This window comes from Carettochelys insculpta, chromosome 1 (assembly GCF_033958435.1).
Source record: "Carettochelys insculpta isolate YL-2023 chromosome 1, ASM3395843v1, whole genome shotgun sequence".
In the NCBI taxonomy this organism is placed as follows: domain Eukaryota; kingdom Metazoa; phylum Chordata; order Testudines; family Carettochelyidae; genus Carettochelys; species Carettochelys insculpta.
Window position 1 is genome coordinate 150277079 of NC_134137.1, and position 19341 is coordinate 150296419.

Here is a 19341-nt window from a genome sequence, read left to right on the forward strand (position 1 = left end):
GGACAACAGCTGGATCTCTTGTCGATTTTTCTGTTCTGTTCATTCCCTGTGGACCACCTGGCATCTGCCACTGTTGGAAGACAGGACACTGATAACCCTCTTATTGTTAACATGCCTGTAGAAACCCTTCTTGTTACCTTCTACATTTTCTTGTGTAATCCTTCTGCCAGAAGTAGTCGGCAGCAATCAGATCAAGGTTCAGCTTCTAGGGGTTCCTTTTCATTCATCTCACACAGAACTGGCTCAAGCACCCACCCAGCAGCCTGGGAAATTCACACACCCCTGGGCGCCTCGGAGGGGCAATGCTTCCCCACTTGCAAGCACAGTCTCTGAGTGTAGAAAAGAAGCTTACTGAAAGAGGCTGAAAAGTTGTATGGAATAAGCTTGGGAAAATACCACACACAAAGTTCATAACCAACCCTCAAGTAACTGTCCCAGCTCAAATGGATGAGCAGTGTCCTTTGCTTCTCAGGCTCACCAGTCCAATACTGTAAACAGCCAATCCACACACCCAAACATTTCTCCATACCTCCCTTCGAATGCCCCACTTACAACTCTGTCCAGTCCATGCAGGCCCTGACACGTTGCCCTGATGCATTCCCTCATTCACCATGAGGCAATGCCACCTTTGCACTGGTTCAGCACTCCGCTTGCCCCTGCCAGCTGCCCCACCAGCCACCCACAGTCACTCCTGCCATCCACCCCTGCTGGCTGCCTACTACTTCTCCTACTGGCCGCCCACCAGTTGAACCTGCCAGCCACCTGCTGCTTCTCTTACTGGCCACGGCTGCCTGCTGCTCTTCCTGCCAGCTGTCCACTGGTTGCGCCTGCCATCTGCTGCTGTCTTGTGGGTTTTGCTGTAGGCAAAACCCTGTGATTCCAGCTCTTCATAGCTTCAGCTGCCTGTGATTTCAGCTTATATTAGCATTCAGCTCTGGGCCTAGCCACAGCCTCTCAGTACCTACCAATGTGGATATGCACAGAATAACTATAGACTTATCTTTAGGCCTACTCCTGAACTGGGGGTAGGGGGAGAACTAGTCAAACCAATCTCACAGCTGTATAGCTAAAAGGCTTCCTTCCTTCCTTCCTTCCAGCCAGCCAGCCAGCCAGCCCCAGCCCCAGCCCCAGCCCCAGCCCTAGCCCTTTCTCCCCTCACAATGCTTTGAGGGAGGGAGCCCTGTGCAATCCATACCTTATACCATAATGATGACTGCCCTGTACACCCCTCCCACCTCCCAAAAACAAAAACTTCAAGCATTGGTGAGACTCCACAATTCTTACTTTGGGCAATAGCATAAACTACGACTTTAGAACAACATGTTTTTTACAATAGCCAAATGTCATTGCTTCACCTGCTCCCATCAAGCTTTGTTTACAAGGCATTACATATGCACACCTTTGCATTTTCATGCAAATGATCTCTGAAGGACACATTCTCCAAATCCTTCAGCAGTATTGAGTTCCTGCTTGCACATTCCTTACACTTGATAGCCACAGTTCCAATTGTGCTTCTGCCTTCCTCCCCTGCATTCTCGAGCAATATACTTATACTCTTACTTAGTCATCCATCCAATTTTCCACTTCTTATATGCATCCTTTTTGAGTTTAAGCTCTCCAAGGATTTCCCTGGTAAACCAAGCTTGTTGCCTACCATATTTGATTTTCTTTCTTGCTGTGCATCCAGATGGTTTATTCCTGTGCCTTCAATAAAGCTCCTGTAAAATACTGTCAGTTCTCCTGGACTCCTTTCCCTTCATATTAGCTGCCCAAGTGATCCCGCCCATCACTTTTCTGAGGGAGTTGAAGTCTGCTCTTCTGAAATTAAGAGTCTGTATTTTACTGCTCACCTTTCTTCCTTTTGTCAGGGTCCTGAAATCTACCATCTGATAATCATTGCATCCCAGGTTGCCACCCATTTCTATTTCTTCTACTAATTCTTCATTGTTTGTGAGCAGCAGGTCAAGCTGTGCACAGCCCCTGGTCAGTTCCTTCACCACTTATACCAGAAAGTTATCCCCAGCATTCTCAAAAAACTTCCTGAATTGTTTGTGTGCTGCTGTATTGGACTCCTAGTAAATGTCACAGTGATTAATGTCCCCCATGAGAATGAGGGTCAGGTAGAAGGGCTAAGCTGTGTTTTTTCCTGGTAGGACAAAGCAGTATGGATATAATTGTTCTGTTCTCAGTTTGCATGTCTGGCTTTTGAAGCAGAGATTAGAAGCTAAAGAAATGGGGGAAGATTTGCAGATCTTGCTCATTTTAGATATACGCAACTTTGAAAAGCTTGACTCCTACCAGATGCAGACATAGACTAACAACATTATTCATCCCACAGGGAATTTTTTCTGACTTTAGTGATGCTTCGGTGGAGGTGAAGAAGGCTTATTTATCTTTCTGCACAGCCTTGGCATACATTTTCCAATATTCTTTATGCTGCAGTCAGTCATCTGCAGCCCATGCTGCCATGCTTTTGGAAGCTAACTAGTAATGAATAAATCTAAGATGCAGAACATTATATTAAACCACAGACATCTCTATTATATGGATGTCTTTTTGGGTGGCCATTTGGCAAAGTAAGAAATCAACCTTATTCTGCACATTCTACTGTGTTTCAGAATCTCTTTATCTAAATTTGATTTATATTGCAGGAAGTGGGGACAATTACTTAACCAGAAGTAAACAGGAATTCATTCAACTGCAGGAAAATAAAGCAGAACAAAAATTTGAAAGAGAATCGCTTCTTTTCCAATAGCAGCCTCTCAAGTACTGTGATCTTAAGACAAGAGATCTTCAGAATGGCTCTGTCAATATATATAGCCTTTTACCTTTGATATTATCTAACTTTGGATGAGTTTTTGGTTGGAGCTGAAAGACTGGTTCTCAGATAAGTGGGAGAAGAATAATATTCAGTATAGCACTTTATTTTTGTTCAACAGAAAAAATAGTTTAAAAAATGAGATTCCTTAAAATTTCAGCCTGGTGCTCCATTATTAGCAAATTCAAGATCAAAGCACCATTATATTTCAGTGACAATTTAATCTAACATATGAGAAATAAAACTGAGCAAAAATAATATAGATGCAAAATTGCACTAAGGAAAAAATCAGTATTTATTAGTGAAGTTTCTGCTTTGATGTTCCCTTGTTTTGACTGAGATCCCCATTCTCAGAATTAAACTCTATCCTACACACTATACACTTTTTATTTACATTTTCTTTGGATATTTTCTGTCTCTTCAAGAAGAAAGTCTGACTGTTAGCTAACAGAGAAGGAAAGGATCATTCTGCAAGACAGTCGGGGGTGTCAGGCTTCCAGTCTCTACAGAGATTTGCACAGGTGGGTTTGCTAATCAGCTGGCTCACCCATTGAAACTGTACAGGTGAGATGGAGGCTTTTTGTGTGGGGAAATTACAACCTGTGCAGATCCTTTGGCAGGAATGGGACATCAGTGAGTTTAAGGAGAAATTTTCCAAAGACATTAAAAAGCAGTTATGATATGTCTACACTTGGAAATTAGGTCAAATCTGTTAAGGTCTATTTTTAATCATCCAATTTTGTATGGTCAAGAGTGCATGTCCAAACTGGCACATGAAGTCGGTAGAGTGCATCCCCATTAGGATGGGCAGCTTGAAGTTTGTCAGCAATGCATTGTGGGTACCTATCCCACAGTTCCTGCAATCCCTTTACATTGTGGGTTAAGCTCCCGGTGTCTGATGGGACAAAAAAGTGCTGTGAGTGGTTCTGGGTATGTGTGGTAAGCCTCCCTTAGAGAACTTAGCTCCTCACCCCACCTTTGGAAAGCGACATCAAAAAGTGTTTGTGTGCCCTTTTTTCACTGGGTATCCATGCAAAATGCCACTGCAAGACTAGCATGGGGGGGTCCATCCAGCTTCAAAGTGTTGTAGCAAGTATTGTATGCTGCAGTATGTAAAAAGCCTAAGCTCCTCAGGAGGTCTGTTTGCTCCACCATCAGCTGCTAGGTCTCCTTCTGGGTCTGGACTTCATGTTCTCCAAGTACTGTCCTGTCTTCCCAATCCCTCCTTCTCTCTTCTAACGTGGTTCTCCTCCATGCACTTAACTGTGCCCTGTCCAGGCTGGCAGCTTGCATGTGCTCTAGGAATGTATTTCCCACATTTGTTTTCTCCTTCAGATCTGTACCAGTCTAACAGCTCCCCTTTGCTGGGGCAGGGAAATTTTCCCTTCCTCCAGCAGCCAGGGATAAGGGGGCAGGAATGGCAGTGCAGCTTATGTTTTCCTCCTTGTGACTGTGTGTGTGGTTCTCATGGTTGACACTCACTCTTTCTCACCCACCCCTCCAGCCCCTGTAGCTGTGACAATGAAAATTGCCTGGGGAAGAGCCTGAGGAAGGGAGGGAAGAGGTGGTACAGGCATGACAACACAGCTTGTCTGTCATAATAGCTTAACGCTCCTTCCCAGTCTTCCTCTAGGTTGCAAAGAGAGATATTAGCCTCTTTAGAGAAAGGAACATTGATGAAGAATGGATGCTGACTGAATGTGGGCACAAGGCCAGTCATTATGATACACTGTTGTATGGTGCAATGGTGTCTGATTACTTAATATTAGTTTAGCAAGGACATGTGCCCCGTTGTGGAGGTCAGAATAAGGCAGGCCTCCTCACAGCCCCTGTGAGGAAGTAAAGAGTACTTGTCGGAAAGCTTTATGGATATGTGAAGGCAGGAGTAATGCTCCAACGCCGGACATCTGAACAAGCTGCTGCTCCAGGGGCCCCAGGCTGTGCAGGTACAGCGCCCACTACAGACCACACCCAGTTACCTCACCCCACTTGTAGCATGAATAGAAATGAGAACTCACCACGGGTGCCCTCCCTGTCACCAGGGTCTGGTTGTGAAATGTCCTGGGAAGAGGGAATGAGATCCAGCTTTAAAAAAAGTTCCTGGGTGCTGGTGAGATCAGCTGCTCTGTTTGCTTGCTGGCCATCGTCATCTTCCTCCTCTTCCTCCTCATCCATGTCTTCCCCGCTGTGGCCAGAGATTGCCTGAGGGATCTCTTGGAAGGTATCCATGACCTCTTTGGGAAAGTGGTTGGGCTCCCCACTCCCAGAATCCCATGCTGCTTCTCATAAAAGTTGTATGTTTGTGGTGATGACCCAGAATGTCCAGTTCCTTCCTTTGTCTTCTAATAGGCCTGCCTAAGCTCCTTTATTTTCACACAGTACTGCTGGGTTTCCCTGCTGTATCCTTTTCCCACCATGCCTTGTGAGTTCTTGTCATCGATGTCTGCATGTCTTTTGCTGCCTCATAGTTCTTCCAGCAGAACCTTCATCTCTCCCCATTCCCACCGCCAGCAATCAGGTCCAGGATACTTCTTACTGGAGCTCATCTGTGACTCTGTATTTCATGGCCAGATCTGCTGCTGAGGTCTCCTGCCTGCTCCGCTCACCATGATGGCCAAACAGGAAGGCTGTGGCCACACTTGGCCAAACCTTCAAAATGGCCATGCTAATGGCCAAATCACAGCATACTAATGAGGTGCTGAATTGGATATTCAGTGCCTCATTAGCATTCACATGCTTTTGAATGTGCACGGCTCGGCACAGCTACACGGTGGTCCTTTTCTAAAGGACTCCGCACATTTCAAAATGTGCAGGGTCCTTTCGAAAAGGACCCCCACGTAGCCATTCCGAGCTGCGCACATTCAAAAGTGGTGCTTTCGAAGCGCCGCAGCCGGAAGCATGCGAATGCTAATGAGACCATGAATAATCAATTCAGCACCTCATTAGTATTCTTCGATTTGGCCATTACCATGGCCATTTCAAAGGTTTGGCCAAGTGTGGCCACAGCTAAAATGGATGGAGCAGAAGCGTTAAAAGTGATGGCCAGAATGGTCACACTGGGGCACTGTGGGACACCTCCAGGAAGCTAAGACCATCATCATGCAAGGTTGAATTTGGTGTTACTCCTCATAAAAGGCAGGAGTACAAAACAACCTGAGGAGCAAGTAAAATTGGGAGAACAGACTCTGTGATGTGGACTGATTATTTAGAAAATCAACCTAAGTCAGATAAGTTAGACCTAACCTCCTAGTATAGATCAGGCCTCAGACACCCACCAACTATTGGTTTTCAATTTGCTTTAGAAAATCTCCCCCACATTTTCCAGCCTGACTGTGACAGAGAAGCTTCAAGGAGGCAGAATTTAAGAACATGTATAAATAGATATGGCATCCCTGAAGTATGTGAAAGTTCAGTACACATTTTATATGGCTATATTTGAATACTGAAGTAGCTGATGATTATGACTATAACTTAGATTGCTGTTTATAAAACCTGACAACATGTATGTGTGGTATGATTCTACATTTAACTTTGGGTGGGGGGGCTACGTAAACAGTAGTGACAGCTTCCCAGAAAGATGATATCCTCTTTGTGCAAGGAGAAGTATTACAATGATAACCTCTGTAATGAAAGGCAAACTGTACAACTCCTTACATACCAGCAAACACCACCCTCACCCCTGACAGGAGCAACCAGACTGAACAGTGATGTTTAGGGAGCAGGAACTGGCTAATGGGGAGAAAGCAACAGATTACCCTGATGGATGAAATATTAGACTGAAGAGACATTATTAGTGAGGTTCTATAAGGGTCAGTTTTGGAACCAATCTGATTCAATACTCTTAATTACTGACTGTGACACAAAACACAGGAGGGTGCTAATGAAATTTGCTGATGATACAAAGTTGGGAGGCATCAGTGCACGGGCAGGTGGAAATAGAACACAGGAAGATCTGGGAAAGCGTGAAGAATGGAGTGACAGCAATTCAGCAGTACCAAGTGCAAGGTCACACACCCAGGCCTGCCGACAGAAGAGGCAAAAGGGACGGCTGCCTGAGACCCGGTGATTCAGAAGGGCCCAAGGCTCTGGCCACTACCACTGCTGCAGTAGCACTTCAGGCAGAACTCAGGAGCTGGCAGAGGGAGTCTATTCACCCTCTTCCACTCAAGGTCCACCCTCTTCCAAGAGCATGGAGCTGGGCCCCACCACTACCTTGCTCACGGACCCAGCAAGTCTGTCAGCCCCCAACATGCACCTGAGACCTAATAAGAACTTTTGTGACAAGCTTGGGCCTCAGTAGTTGGCTGTCTGGGTGTGCAGGTCAATCACAAGGCAACTACGGAGCCAGCAATGTGGAGCAGCAATCAAAAAGGTAAATGTACCAAGTGAGGCATCTGCAGTAGAGATAGAAAAGTGTTAATGCCATTGTAATAGGCACTGATTAGCCATTCTTTGGAATATGGCACACAGTTTTTGTCATCTGTGTCCAAGAAAGATTAATTTAACTTCCAAGGGATTCGAAGAAGAGCTATTGGGATCAGAAAAATCAATTATTTATCTTATGAAAGAAGACTAGAGGATCCTCTCGTTTAGTGTCACAGAAAGAAGGTTCAGAGGGCTATGATGGCTCTCTGTAAATATATTCATCAGGGAGTAAATACCAAGGAGGAGGAAGAGTTATTTCTGCTACAAAACAATGCTTACACAAGAACAAAAGGATATAAACTGACCATGAACAAATTTGGACTGGAAATAAGCAGAAAGTTTCTAACTATCTGAAGGGGCTAGGTTCTGGAGCAGCCTCTGTATAGGAGTTGTGGGGAAAACACCTTAATTAATTTTAGAGAGATAAGGGCAAATTTACAAGTGCAATAGTATGACAGTGTTGCTTTTAATAGTAGGGGACAGGGCCCAACAGCCCAGGGGCTCATTTCCAGTTGTCTTCTCTTCCGAAAACTACATGCTTCAGGGTTTCAGCTGGCTACCTGCAGAGGTTAGAAAGGGGTTCGCACACATAATGTCTTCGGGGTTCTTTGTCATCTCCTTCCCCTGAAGCATAAGAGATGGCCATGGCTGGAGAAAGGACACTGGATGGTGATGGGCAGGATTCTGATTTGGTCCAGAGTAGCATTTCCTTCTCAGGTGCTTGGCTGGTCGATTCTTGCCCCCATGCTCACCATCAGTACATGTCAGGAAGGAAAAATTTTTCCTCAGGTTACATTGACAGTCACACTGGAGGATTTTTCACTTTCTTCTGCAGCACAAGGGTGGTGCTCACTGGCCAGGATTATCCAGTTATCTCTCACTTATTCATTTCCCTGCTGTCGAGGCACCGCAGACACTGGTGCAACTCATCCCTGTCTATTCTCTGACTGTGGTACATAATATAGTTTCTTGGGGTCTAATTTCATTTGCTGGATTTACCATGCAGATGCTGAATAATGCTGGTGACCTGTGATATACAGTAGGTCAGACTAGGTGATCTGGCAGTCCCCTCTGGCCTTAAACTCTACGTATGTATATGACCATCACAGAGGTCTTCTTGACCACCTTGTCTAATCATCATTTTCCTCCTACATGTATTTCTGGCTCCCACTTAGCTGCGGAATCTGATTGTACTTCATGATTGTGGCTATTTCATTCTTCCTATGTAAGTCTTCCATTCAGGACAGTCTGTCTTTTATCAGCCACTATGGAGCAATACAAACCAAATTTTCTTCCTGAACGCATGCCAGACACATGATGCTCCTTGTCTCCATCAAACAGAGAAGAGCCATAGCTCTGTGTAAGAAACTAGGGCAATTACCTGGCACTCAGAGATAATTCCAGGACAACAGTCAAGCTTTCATCTGCAATTTGGTCTAGTGTGATGGATGTCCCACGCACAATACTCTTGACAGCACATGAATAAAAGACCTTGGTGTTCAGTATTCACAGTCTGTTAGAACAACTACCAGACGTAAATTCTTATGCTTAATACTGCTGAACTTTGTGGCAATTCAGGCTTCAGCTGTATAGCTCAGACTGATTTACACTTAGAGAGAAAACTTCACCTATCTTTTTAATAAGATTTTGGGGGTTTTCCTCTAAGATTCTAGAAGCTGAGGTTTTTTCATGCTATGTGAATTAATATGCCACATGGCACTTCCTGTCCAGAATAACTTCATTAGGTATTTGATTTACTAGGTTATCATTATTATAACAGCAGATCTAGGTGTACAAGAAAGCAGGCCTGGCTTCATTGCTGTAAAAAAGTACAACTTAAAGCCCAAGATTGTGGAGCACTCTGACAGCCCTCATAGTACTGAAACTTAACATAAGTACTTCAATCAGTCCCAGGATGGAAGGGGGCTCATAGAGGCTCACATGCCCCTCTTGTTGAAATCCCATCATCAAGACTGGAAGAGGCTTTGGGACTATTCTCTCATCCCAGAAAGAGGATAGATGGTCTCTAAGTTCTGTGAAACCAGGCCATGAAGAGACACGGTGTCCTCACACCCTTAAGGGTATTTGTGCATACATATGGATTTTTAAGTACCCTACTTACACTTGAAATAAGTTCAAAATGTACTTAGCTGGAAGTACTAAGTACAGAATATTTAAAATACTTAGAGATGAGTAACTTTTTTATTTGCAAATATTTTTTCAAAATAACTTTTCTGAAACAATCACTTCCCCCTATGCCAGCTTGGCAGCTTCAATCCTTCAGTCCCAGCTGACAGGGCTTTTGTCTGTTGGTCCTGTGTTATGCCATCCAGAGAGGGTAATGGCTGCACCCCATTCACTCTTGATTTGCCACTGTAACTAGCATCAGGGTGACTCATGAGTAGGGCCTTACCAAATTCATGCCCATTAAAAACACAGCATGTACCATGAAATCTGGTCTCCCACTGAAATACGCTGGTGCAGGACAGTACTGAGGGCACTTTCTACTATGCACCAGGCTTCAGCTACTAGTCCAGGCAGGGTTGGAGAGGGGCAGGACTTCCTCCTTTTCTACAGGAGCTGCTCCCTGGGCTGGATAGGACCCACCTCCAGTCATCTCCACAGGCTGCAGGAAGCTCTACAGCCTCATTTCCTGCCCCCATTGCTCTCCAGCTATGGAGGAGGGGTCCCTGTACAGGAGAAGCCACTGAGCTCCTTGCAGCAGGAGAAAGCTCCTGAAAGTGCATGTAACCTGGCCCAACCAGCAGTCCCTGCAGGATATGAGGAAGACCTGACCTTCCCAATCCCACCAGGCCTAGCAGCTGAAGGATGGCAAATGTCAAGAGAATCCCCAGCCAGTTGTGTTAGAACTGGGCAGGACAGATGTACAATGGCTTTTGTAAAAATTAAAAACAAAATTGCTGAATATATAAATAAAGCTATAGTCAAGAAAATTAAAGTGGTGATGACTGAAGCTTTGTTGCGATAACAGAAATGATGCCAAGTTACATGAGATTTAGTTTTCACATTCTGAAATTTATTTGTGTGACTATTGAGTAAATCAATTTTCTTTTTAAAATCAAAGTATTTTTAAACTGGATATTGGCTGCCCTAAAATATGTGATCTTCATCCACGCCAGCTGAAGCTCAAGGGAGGAAAAGTACTCTGATTAAAATGCATCAGGCATAAAACTTGAACCAGACTCGAAAGCTACATACATGATATAAGTGTATATTTCATCCTAGCCAGCCCTGGTCTTAGGGCAAGGCAAGCAGGGCAATTGCCTTGGGGCTCATGCCTTAAGGGTCCTGCACTCCAGTTAACTATAGCATCTACCGCCCCCTCGCTAGGACCTGCTGTCAGCACGCTGCCTTAGGCCCAACCCACCAGCCAGATCCCTCTGGGCCAGCTCTGATCCCAGCATGTCAATTGTGAAAGTATGAGAGAGTATGCCTGCCTTATGTACTAGGGTATCATAGAATCCTAAGGCTGGAAGGGACCTCAGGAGGTAGTCTAGTCCAGCCCCCTGCCCAAGCAGGAGTAACTCCAACTAAGTCATCCCAGGCAGGACTTTGTCAAGCGAAGACTCAAAAACCTCTAGGGTACAGGTTGTGTGGGTTCAAACTGTCATTTTCAATAGGAAAATTGGGTGCTACGCGGTTTACAACATAGCAGGAGCAGAGATTGGTGGGGAAAAAGAGAAACTTCAGCTTCAAGTACTCCTGCATTTAGTAAAGTCACGTTACTATCTAGTAAGAAGCATCAGCTAACCAGCCAGCCAGCAATAGTAAACTAAAGCGATAACAGCTTTGGGAAACAATAGAATTGTATCATGGTAGTTTTTTCTTACAAAAGGAGAATACCTCACAAAATAAGGAACCAAGAGTTGAAGTAACAAAAGGTGCTTTTTTAATGCTGGCACCTTTTATTCATTCAACCTTATGTTGCCTCATAACTTGAGAACACAGCTATGATTATGGAGGATATCAAAGGCCCTTTCTGTCCCAGGTTATTCCCATTGCATCTCAGGTGTTTTATTAGAGTACCTCAGGTTTTCATAAAGTTGTCACTGACCTTAGCAGTATTTTATAGTTGCAATTTTCACACAGACAAACTGTTCTTGGATGCTTTTTCCTAACACAGTAAGCACAGACATATCTCAAACATCAGGTCTCCATGTCTTTGCTTTCATTCCTTTAAATTCTTTGGCAAATATCTCTTGCAGACAGTACCTTTGGAAACAAATCAAACCCCACTGAATTGAACAAGAAAAAATCCCATTGACTTCAGGGGATATTGAGCATCCTAAGCTTCAATCCTCCTTTTCTTGATTTACAGTCTTATGGTGAAGACAGGGATTTGTTTCACAGAGTCCCTGTAAGACTTTGCTGTCACCACACAGTTGGCAAAATTTGATAGCCCTCTTCATGAGTAGTTAATTTTTGCAGGAATTGGGGAAATTTGATTGCTTTCATCCTGACATGTACAATTCCAAGCAGTGTTGGCTCTCCCAAGAGGACACAGGACAAACATAAATTCAGGCATCAAAAATGGCCGTGACAGGAATTTTAACACAAATGGAGTTGATGCAATGTTTCCTTTTTCCCAGTGGTTCTATGCATTGGTCACAGCAACAGACAGATCCTCTGTAGTACAGAATTCAAAACTCTCTTGTCCAGCAATTTACATAATCTGGCATGATTTCAGGTAGCCAGACAACCACTTATCTTGGGTCTGTCCAAGTTTCCTGTGATCCCATGAAGTTTGTTTCCAGCCACCAGCCCTGGCTCTCAGTGTTCTGTGCTGTTATGGAGCTGTACTGGGCATGCTAAGCTTCAATCCTCCTTTTCTTGATTTACAGTCTCTACCCCAAATGTCTTCTAAGAGCCCAGTAAGCAGAGGAAGTGTTGGTAATGTGCTAGACAATATTGACCTCCTGTGGTCCAGCAAATGCTCTCATCCAGCACCAGTCAGGTCCTGAGGGTTCCATACAAGACAGGTTCAACCTGTAGAACATTATAGAAGCACACATTTGTCCATTGAAATATTCAGTGTTCTACATAATGATTGAAAAGGGAATTTAATTTGCAAGTTTGGCGTCTGTACTCCACAAACATCACCCAATGTGTCTTAGGAGCCAGTTTATGCACCTGTGCAATACTTTATTTATTCATTGAGCTCTATCTGATAAACCTATGTACCTGCTCCACCATTGGCCATTGTGGCAGGTCAAAGGCTGCACACAGTAAGAGCCTGATGGAGGATGAGCATCTTGGGAGTTGATTAAATGCCTTTTTGTTCCCCTCCTAGGGTCACAGAGGGTTCAGCCCTGCATACTGGATAAGAAGCTGGGTCTCATTAGGAGTCAGATGCAACAGAGCCTAATCAGGCACCTGTTGCTAACGAAGGCCTCCTGACTCCCTGTGAAAGGCTTCCCACCAGGCAGAACGGGGGAAGGAGTTGAGAGTTGCACAAGGAAGAGAAGCTGGAGGTTTGAGAAACCAGAGAAGTGAAGCAGCTCAGCGAGGTTCAGGGAGAAGTTACCAGAGGGAAGTGGTAGGTGAAGTGGCCCAGGGAAAGCTCACTTCATTGGTGCGGGGGTAGAAGCCCCACCATTCCTCTTAGGCTACGTCTACATGTGCACGCTACATCGAAATAGCTTATTTCTATGTAGCGACAGAATAACGTCTACACGTCCTCCAGGGCTGGTGCCGTCGACCTTCAACATCGACGTTGGGCAGTACTACATCGAAGTAGGCGCTGCATGGGAGCGTCTACACACCAAAGTGGCCCACATCGAAATAAGGGTGCCAGGAACAGCTGTAGACAGGGTCACAGGGCGGACTCAACAGCAAGCCGCTCCCTTAAAGGGCCCCTCCCAGACACACTTGCACTAAACAGCACAAGATCCACAGAGCCAACAACTGGTTGCAGACCCTGTGCATGCAGCATGGATTCCCCAGCTGCAGCAGCAGCAGCCAGAAGCCCTGGGCTAAGGGCTTCTGCACACGGTGACCATAGAGCCCCGCAGGGGCTGGAGAGAGTGTCTCTCAACCCCTCAGCTGATGGCTGCCATGGCGGACCCCGCTATTTCGATGTTGCGAGACGCGGATTGGCTACACGTGCCCTACTTCAACGTTCAATGTCGAAGTAGGGCGCTACTCCCATCTCCTCATGAGGATAGCGACTTTGACGTCTCGCCGCCTTATGTCGATTTCAACTTCGAAATAGCGCTCGCCACGTGTAGACGTGGTGGGCGCTATTTCGAAGTTGGCGCGGCTATTTCGAAGTAGCCGGCACGTGTAGACGTGGCTTTAGGGTCCCCGGGCGGGACCCCAGAGTAGTGGGTGGGCCTGGCCTCCCCCTACCCTTTCGCCAGAGGGTTGACCTACTGGAAGGACAGGAGCAGTCCAAAGACTTGCTGAAGGGGATTTGCTTTCCCCTCACTTGGGACTTGCCCAAGATGAAAATGGTTCAATAAGCACAGACACTTGCCTCAGTGTCCACACAGTGTCCAGCACAATTGGACTGTGCTCTCAGCTGGGGTCTTTAGGCACTACAGTATCACTACTGATGCAGATTCTGAATACAAAACAATAATGAATTGCTATAACAGTGACCAGAAGCAGGCGAGAATAGCTATCCCTGTTTTCAGTAATGGAGAAACTACCAGGCAGAGAGATAAAGGGAGAAGACTTTATCCATATGCAGAAATTGTACTGAGTAATATTACAGGTTTTAATGAAAACTAGTGCTGCTGTGACCCTTTTTCTGAAAGGTGCCCCAGGATCAGGGGTCTGCAATCAAAACAGCAAGAAGAGCCATTTCTTTGAATTTGGTTAAAAAAAGAACAATAATTCAAGAGACGCAATGAACGAGAATATGAGACAGTCCTTTAACAGATAATGTCAAACCAGACTTTTTGTAACCCCTATTTTAAGAACAGCGCACACACAATGATTTGAAATGTGATACATGTTTACTGTAGGACATTCATAAACTTTTTACATGTTCTGTTTCCTCAGATTTTACATGTATGTTTATACCGCTATCTTCGTGACTTTCGCTCCTGAACCCACTTTTATTATGCCAATTTTACTTCACATTTAATTTCAGTTTTCTTTCTTAAAATGTGTGTTGCCTTTCACAGGAGGAATGCTACAAAATTCCTTTTCCTTTTCAAAATCAAGACTTTATTAGCAACACAATCAAAATGTAGATACAGTATCCTATTCCACAATTAAAGGGAGAGTTATCCAGCGTTTCGAGGTCACATAGCATTTGCTATTTAGATATGATCTGTTCATCGTTGGGCTTTTCGATGTTCACCGTTTATCAAAAATAAAGTCAGGAGCCACAAAGAAGTCCTTAAAGAGCCGCAAGCAGCTCCAGAGTCTAAGGTTGTGGCCCCCTGCCCACAGGTTTTGTAGTTCAGAAGGCCAGTGGTGAGTGGTTTATAACTTTTATTTATTCACACACACACACACACACACACACCACTTTTCAAGTTGTCTTAAAAACTAATCAGAAAACTAACCTTGTATAGAGATATTTTGCGTGAAATTTGAAAGCGAGGCTGTGCAGCTGCTTCTTTAAGAAACAACAATGAATGGACCTGGACACAAGCTGTGACTCAGACTTTGCACGAGGGTGTCTAGGAGGTAGTTGCACGAACTTCAGTTGAGTTCCAATGAATATCTTATATGGTTACAGTTCACAAAGTTTTGCTAGCACTGAATCTAATTACAAGTTTGGTACATGTTCAAACCAAAATAGCACAGATTTGAAACTGTAGTGTAAATTGGGTTTTTTATATGGCTACCGTAGGCCCTTTCTGTAGACTTGTGAGTTTTCACTGCGTTTCTTAACACATGAGAAGTGGGACTAGTTTAGGCGCTATGAGGTTGCAGAACTGCCACAAGTTTTGAGTGGTCAGTGCAGAGCACACACCATCCATGCTTAACAGCAAAAGCTAACAGAGAATTTTTTTGTGTAATTTCTCTCAGTATCTGCTACACACACAAGTATTGGGGCTCAAAGTGAGAGGCAGTCAGATAGTCTATCAGTATCCACAGGATTTAAGCTTTTACATCTTTAAACCCAAATTTCTAGCCTATGTGGTTGTGATTCTTGGGACTTCAGGTCAACACTGAAATCATAGCTCTAGCCTAGAAAGCAATCACACAGCCACCACTCAGCATGTTAAAGTGATGCTGTTGCCTGATCCTGGCAGAGGTCCATAATATTTGCATTGGTAATAATTGATTTAATTGTCATAAGGTTCTCAGATTGTCTCAGAATCGGATTAAAAATTGGTACTAGCAATGAGTTCAGTAACTCATCCAGAGCTTCAGCATGGATGACGAGGACATACACTGTGGGCAAGTAGAGCCTTAGGCTGTGTGTATACTAGACTTAGCAGTCAACTGCTGATAAATCGATTTTAGCCACGCAACTGGCATAGCTAAAATTGTGTATCAGCGGTCAACTCCTATGGCTGTCTATATGGAAGAAGGTCGATGGGACGAACGCTCCCATTGACCTTCCCTATTCCTTGCTGTTCGCAAGGCATTCTGGGGTCAACTTTTGCACTGTTTCACACACATGCAAAACAAAATGTTAGTATGGCTGTAGGCTTAGAGACCTTGATGAGAATAATGATTGAAGTTAGAAAAGATCCAAGCCACGTGAAATGAAAGAAAGGACACAGGCCTACCAATGGAGGGGAGGGCATAGGGGGCAGTTGCCCCAAGACATGGCGTTTCAAAGGGGCTCAGAGCTCCTGCTGCTGCTACTGAGGCAGCAGTGGTGGTGGCTTGAGAGTCATGACCCTTTGAAATGCTATGGCAGCACTGCTCCACCACGTCATGAAGCTCCGGGGGGGCTGGGGTGGAGGGGAGGGCAATGCCTTGGTCTGAGCAGTCTTAAGGGCTAACTGCCGTAGGCCCTTCTCCTTCTGCCCTTGGTCCTGCCCCTTCCCAGCATGTGGAGCTGTGTCCCCCTTCCCACTTTGCCCCAGGGCCTGTGGTGGTCATCAGCCCCACTGGACATGGTGTTTTATACCTGTGTAAAATGAGAGTAAAACTACTATTGTGATTTGGTAGAATTTTGCACATACTTGTGCAATCACTTACACCAGTACAAGTATGTTGTGCAATAGAGAATCAGAGCCGTTAGCTCCTTGTTTTTAGCATGTGGTCTACTAAGTTCTTCTGGCAGTAAATTTCTAATTTTCATGCCACCTTCTGTTTCATGATTGTATATGTTTTTATATTTTTATTTAAAGCACCTAGCTAAGATCTATTGCCTTGGTGGCTGTGGCAGTAGGTGTTATGAATATTAATAAAATGCACCGAGTGGCAGAGGAAGTTAACAAATAAAAAACTCATTAGATTATGTAAAAGTGACATAAGGACACTCAGATTAGAACTGGTCAAATGAGTGGTGGGTGTTCAGAGACCTCTTTCCTCTGCCTAGAAATCATGGTAAGAGGCACAGAGGCTCAGTTTGCTGCATCCTGCAGAGATTCTTGTAATTGATACTTATTTTGACATCCTGAAGTGGAGATGTGTGGGTGGACACAGTCAGCATGTGTAATACAAAAAGCCCAGCCAATTATTCATAAATAATAAGTTTTAAAAATACCAGAATGTAGAGCCGGTTAATGAGGCTTTGCTGTTTTACAACTCCAATGTTTTGGGTTTGGTTTCTTTTCTGAAAGAAGATACAGCCTCAATACTCTGCTAGGCTTACCCATTAAAAACAAACTTCAGGTGCTCCCAGGACTAGAAGGCAAACTTGGTACTCTTTCTACTGATGAGATTTTTTGAAGTGAGAATAAACGAAGCGGCTATTACTGTAATTAATATGTATTTTAGTCTGTATTTCACTAGAGATAAAAAGTCCATGAGAAAAGGAGACATCTGCACTGTAATTCTGAGTAAAAACACAGCAGTGTGCTTTTTGGTGTTTGTGGTGTCCTGCTCAGGACTGCCAGAACCATGAGCCCCTGGGTTACCCCTCTGTCTCAGCAAGGGAGAGCTTTGTTGCTACTCAGCAGTGTCTCAGCTCCCCGACACACCAGGCTGCCTGTCTTGTCAGCTGTGTGCTCAGGACTCTACCAGCCTAAGCTTTATCATCAAGTGACAGTCACTGACCCTAGTTCTGGACATCCCTAGAAATATCTGTCTGCAGTGTCCAGTCCCTCTCACTGGACACCCACAGAAATTGTTTAGTGCTCCCAAAGAGAAGTGCACATACCTGCCTGTTAGACAAACTGAAGACTTAAACTTCACTTTCATATGCAACTATGAGTCACTCTAGTGTCTCCTACTGAGCATCTGGGGGATCATTTCTGCAGGTCACTACACCCACTGCCAGTAATGTCTCACCTGCTGTCATGTCTGCTCCCAGGCCCACATCCTTCCAGAGAATGCAGTGCCCTCTTCATGACACATCTCTCCAGCCGTGTCGCAATCTGCACTCTCCCCTTCTGGGGACCACTACTGCAATCCAACTCTCCAGCCAATTCCTCAGTGGCAAATACAAGGAGTGGGGGTCCCTGCCCAGTGACCGTGTAGATTGTTGTCATACGCTGCATCTTCTCACTGCTCAAGTTCCAGGGAGCAACTGACCCTGCCCTGGCCTACAGCATTTCTTTTATGGACCTGCTTCACGCAGCTCTCTCCTATTGGCTGCTTTCTGCACAGCCTCCCTACGGCACTGTTAACCCCTTATAAGCCAGTGTGGCGCAGATGCCCCATCACAACAGCCCTGACAGGGTTTTATAATAAAACAAGAAGACATGTATTCATAAAGAACAGAAATTTAAGTGATACTAAGCAAGAGACAAAGAGATGGATTTGCATACAAACTAAACCTGGGGTGTGGAACCTAAGGCCTGTGGGCCATATTTGGCCCCCAGAATATTTTGATCAGGCTGGCAGTGAGGTTCAAGGCTTCCCCCACAAAGTGGTTTATGCTGGAGTTCACACTCCAGTGGCAAGTTACCAAGACTCAGTGGAGCTGGAGTATAAGTAGAGCCTCAGCACTCCAAGTTGAGTGTGAGTGAGGTGAGTATCTCTTCTATTTATTTATTTGGGATTTTTTTTATTTATTTGCTTCTCAGTTGGGAACCAAATTAATGAGGATTGGAGATTTGTGGTGAGGGGGTTGTTCTTTGCTTCTCCCATGTGTGTGGTCCTTAGCTGATTTTTCTGTGGGTCAGTGGCCCTTGACTGAAAAGAGGTTTCCCCACCAGACCAAATAAATTAAAACATTCTTTCTAGTCCCTAAAATTTAATTCTAGCAAGTTATATCTGCCTAGAAGAGTTTCTCACCTACATCAGGCCAGGATGACCTGCCATTCACAGGGTCAAAGGGTATCCTTCCCTTTGTGCCCTGTGGGATGGATCACAAGAATGTCTTTTTGCTCTCTTACATTAACTAGAGTCCATTGTTTCTGTCTCAAGAGCCAGGAACACTTCACGCAGTGTAGACTCTGATTTCACCTCCTCCCTCACAATCTCTTGCTTTGGTTACTTGTTAGCTTGATAGCTTTGTTGACCATATGTGTAAACATAGTTCTATGGTCCTCTGCCAATAATCAAACTAGTCCGAGAGGGGAGTTCACATTCCTTTGTCTAGGGCAGGATCCATATATGCACCCCCTTCCAATGCATTTTAAGAACATCCAGCATACATATATACCAATGATGGGCAACCTGTGGCCTGCGGGTTGCATGCAGCCCGCTGGGGCTCCTCATGCAGCCCATGGGCTCCCTGTCTGGCCCCCTCCCCCCCATACCTTGTGCACTGAGACAGTGGAGCCCTGCACTTCCTATGCCTGCCCCTCCCTCCCAGCACTTTAGGAGCTTCCTGAATCAGCTGATTTGTGCGTCATCCCCTCCCTCCCAGGACTGGAACACTGCGCATCAGCTGTTCACGCCTGTTCAAACGCTGGAAGGGAGGGATGCAGAGAGGGGGGACAGTGTGAATCACATGGTTCATGGCACTCCAAAAGTGCTGGGAGGGAGGGGAGAAGTAGTAAGTGCAGGGCCCCCGTGCGTAAGAGGCACATGCGGGGCAGACAAGGGGC